This window comes from Ursus americanus, chromosome X, assembly GCF_024610735.1.
Source record: "Ursus americanus isolate L20-20 chromosome X, mUrsAme1.1.p, whole genome shotgun sequence".
NCBI classification, from domain to species: domain Eukaryota; kingdom Metazoa; phylum Chordata; class Mammalia; order Carnivora; family Ursidae; genus Ursus; species Ursus americanus.
Window position 1 is genome coordinate 33,808,035 of NC_142164.1, and position 4,780 is coordinate 33,812,814.

Genomic DNA, 4,780 nt, shown 5'->3' on the forward strand with positions numbered 1-4,780 from the left:
TCAACATCATTAATCATCAGGGAAATGCAAATCAAAGCTAAAATGAGATACCACTTCATATTCATTATGATGGATATAATCAAAACACTTAACAATAACAAGTGTTGGTGAGATGTGGAGTAGTTGGAATATTTATACACTGCTCATACTAATGGAAATAAGTATGATTACTGTGGAAAACAGTCTGGAAATTTCTCAAATAATTAAATATAGAGTTACTCAATGATGCATCAATTATGAACTTCCAAAAGAAATGAAAATGTAGGTTCACACAAAAAGTTGTACATGAATGCTCATAGCAGCATTATTTATAATAGCCAAAAGGTCAAAACAAGCCAAACTTCGGTCAACCAATGAACAGATAAATAAAATATGGTAAAAGCCATCTAATGGACTATTATTTAGCATTAACAAGGAATAAAGTCATGATACATGTTATATGTAGATGACCCTTGAAAACTGTATCCTAAGAGAAAGAAGCCAATTACAGAAGGCCATGAATTTAAATGTCCAGAATAGTCAAGTCTATAGAGACAGAAAGTAGATGAGCTGTCACATATGGATGGAGGAATATGAAATTGGAGAGTGATAGCTAAGGGTATGGGATTTCCTTTTCGGGTGATTAAAAAAATTCTAAAATTTATTGTGGTTTGTGATTGTTCTGTTACTGTGAATATATGAAAAATGAGTAAGCTATATATACATGTTAAATGGGTGAATTTTATGTTCAATAAAACTCTTACAACAAAAGACAGTGACAATAATAAACTGATCTGTGATTACAGATGATCCTAATTATAATCCATTATAAATACAACACAAAGATGTCAGTAAGATGCTTATTAATCTGCATAATAGAATCTGCTTTATTTAACTGCCGAGAGGTGAGTTCAAATGATTACCATATATAGTATGTCTATATGGACATTTCAACTCAGAAATGCAATTACATTTAGAAAAGCCATTAGCAATATAAAACAAGTTTCAATGGCCTCAATGTTCAGTAATTATACAAGAAAAGCAATATGTTATTAAAGTAAAAAGAATCCTTGTTGCATGAAGAAAGTAGAAATCTTTCAATAAAATAAAACAAAAAGGTAACTTAGGGCACCTGGGTGGCTCAGTCAGTTAAGCAGGGGCCTCTAGGTTTCAGCTCAGTTTGTGAGATTGTGAGTTTGAGCCCCATGTCCAGCTTTGCGCTGAGTGTGGAGCCTGCTTGAGATTCTCTCTCCCCTCTCCATCTGCCCCTCCCCTGCATGTCCTCTCTCTCTCTCTCTCAAGAAAAAAAAAAAGAAAAGCATAACAGCAATTAAAGCCTTTACACTGGAGCAAGTAATGTTCACGTGAGAACATTTACTTCCATGATAACACAGATACCAAAACTAATTTTAAAGTACATTTTCCTCAAAGTCAAGGTTGTATTTTCTATTTTATCCTTTTAATATTCTTTTTGCATTTTTGTATTTAGGAACAGAAAATCTTTAATCTCTTTAAAAATGAAATATTGCTTTAGTTCAGTTTATGTTAAGTGCAAGGACCAGAGAAAAATTGAAATGATTTCAAAACAAAGAGTTATGGTATATGGAGACTAAAACTGAAAACTGTTCAAGAAATCAAGGTAGGGGCGCCTGGGTGGCTCAGTCATTAGGCATCTGCCTTCAGCTCAGGGCGTGGTCCCGGAGTCCTGGGACCAAGCCCCACGTCGGGCTCCTCTGCTGGGAGCCTGCTTCTTCCTCTCCCACTCTCCCTGCCTGTGTTGTCTCTCTCTCTGTCAAATAAATAAATAAATAAAGTCTTTAAAAAAAAAAAAAGAAGTCAAGGTAGTTACACCAGAGATTTTCACTTTCACTCCCTTTTTTTTCCCCTTATCCTTTCTTCTTTAACAGTTTGCTCCATTCTCCTTTGCCTGGCATCCATACACTCTATGGTCTTTCTTTATTGTTCCTTCATAATTTTGCCTTCAACATGGCTTTAGTTGGCACACTCTTGATTTCAGCACCCTCCCCCCCACACATTAGGTAAACACTAGATCTTTATGACTTCACATAAATACCTCACTGGTGACTGACTAGACAAAGTCATATTCTGGTTTTGTTTTTTAATCAGATTATAAATCATAAGTTGCTAGCAAGCCCATGGATTGGCTACATTTTGGTCACTGCCCAATGTGAATCTATCCAATCTGCTATAAAAGGTGAAAAGGTCACACAATATAAAACTTCCTAATCAATAGGTAGGTATCAGGCAGCTTCTTTAGGAAAGCATGTTGGTAGAACAGGTAGTGTTTCCTGCCTGATAAGTCTAGTACAATATTAAGCAAATTTTGTATTTACCATTTTATTGTCAGTATTTTTAAGGTTGTTGCTTAGTAGCCTTGGAGTCATTTTCAAATATTTCATTATATCAATGTATTAATAACTCAATCAAAAGAAAAAGCTCATAAAATATATAGAAGACATAAACTATATGACTCTATTGGTTGAACATTTGGAAATCTAATAGCCTAGGTTTAATATAACTATTTTTAGAACAAGTGAAAATTATAAATTTTCCTATTTCCTTGAGTCTGATATACCATATTGGTGTGCTACTGTAGAAATATAGCATTCAAAGTAGTTGAGGATATATGAAGGAAAGACTTTAAATTAAAAAAAAATCTTTTAGGATATATTGAATATAGTTAATATATAGATATTTTGGCTCATCTTAATTTTGAAAGGTTAATTTGGTTGACTATTTTGTATTTTTTTCTAAATATGAAAGTCTTCAATGTATAAGGTATTCTCTGCTTATAAAGATTATATTATAAAGACTTTATTTGACAGAGAAAGAGCACAGAGGGAGAGTGAGAAAGAGAAGAAGACTCCTGCTGAGCAGAGAGCCTGTTGTGGGACTCGATCTCAGGACCCTGAGATCATGACCTGAGCAGAAGGCAGATGCTTAACTGACTGAGCCACCCAGATGCCCTCCTGCTTATAAAGCTATTTTATTTGGGGTTTATCATTAGCTATTGATAAAAAATAAGCTTTCAACCACTATTATGTTACATGACTCTAATTTAATGCCACTGATATAGAGTCACATAATTCAATTTTGTTAGTGATGTATACACTTATAAATTTAAGTGTGCCATACCTTAGTTTTAACTCATTTCCATATGTTAGTTGCACATGTAAACTGAAGTATCAAGCTCCTAAAAATTATAGTATCACATGAGAGACTGGAAAGAATCAGGTGAAATAAAACCACATAGTAGAAAGATGGTAATAGTCTTCAGGGAACTGTTTCTAGTCCAGGATTTAGGCCAGTATTGTCTATGTGAAAAAGCAATTCCTCTTTTATGGGTCTCAGGAGTTTCAAGTATCAAATGATGAAATTTAACTAGATGATTTCTAAAGACCTTTTCTATATGGCAGATGCTAGTGATGCTCACTATATGTCTGCTTTTCCTGTCTTTGGGGCCCACAAGAGCACTTCCCTCCTTTCTTAAAGTTAGTCATTTGCTTTGACCAATGAAATGAAAGTATAAGTGATATGTGTCACTTCTGTGTGGAAGCCTTTAAGAGCTTGTGATCAGTTCTCTGTTTTGCCTTTTCCTGCTGCAGCTACCAGTAACATTTATGATGGTGGAGTTTCCATCACTCTGCACCCTTGTATGGAAATGACGTGAAGCTGAGAACCCTGTGAACACAAAATGCACAAGTAGTGAGGCAAGAAATGCACCTTGTTCTTTTTAAGCCACTGACAGTTGGGGGTTGTTTGCTCTTTATAGCATAATCCAGCCTTTCCTGACTGATACAAATGTTGATAACAGAAGTAGAGCACCGTAACCCCACCCCCCCAAAAAAAATCCCCTATGATAAATAACATTATCTTTGAAGTTCAGTAATGTTTGTAAGAGAAAACTACTATTTGAGGCTGGAAAGATGAGGATATATTGACAAAACATTTGCCAAATAGGTCTTCTGTTATATATTGGAATGTAGCTAATATACCTAATGAACTTGCAGCTTCAGAAGAGTTTGGAAAGAAGAATTTTTTTTTAAAGATTTTATTTATTTATTTGACAGAGATAGAGACAGCCAGCAAGAGAGGAAACACAAGCAGGGGGAGTGGGAGAGGAAGAAGCAGGCTCATAGCAGAGGAGCCGGATGCAGGGCTCGATCCCATAATGCCAGGATCACACCCTGAGCCAAAGGCAGATGCTTAACTGCTGTGCCACCCAGGCGCCCTGGAAAGAAGACTGTTATTAGCAGGAGTTAGTTGCTTTTGGCAACATTTGACAAGAAAAAAATGAGTTCAGAAAAAAAGAAGAGAGTTAGAGATTAGGGACATTACAATGTTGGAAAAAGTAACTGCTTCTTGGAAGATAAACAATAAGGGATAAAATGAAGGGAGACTTTGAAAGACTCAGATTCAAGTGAAACTAATCCTTGAAGCAGAGAGCCAATTAAGAATAAGCCTCCACACCTATTGTTAAACTCTACAGATGGATATAGGTGTTTCAAAGCAAAGGTCAAATTAAGACTGTTATGTTCAATAAATCTTTTACATTGGGAGTAATGACTCAGGGAAAAGTGTCTAAGAGAGTAGCTTTCATTCTGAACCTCCTTGGCTTAAGTAACTGGCCATTAATTTGAGATATAAAAATGGACGTATTTCTTGACTGGATTTTTGTTGTTGTTTTTTGGGTGTTCATATGCTAAGCAAAATAAGTCAGAGAAAGACAAAGATATAATTTCACTTATATGTGGAATTTAAGAAACAAAACAGATAAACA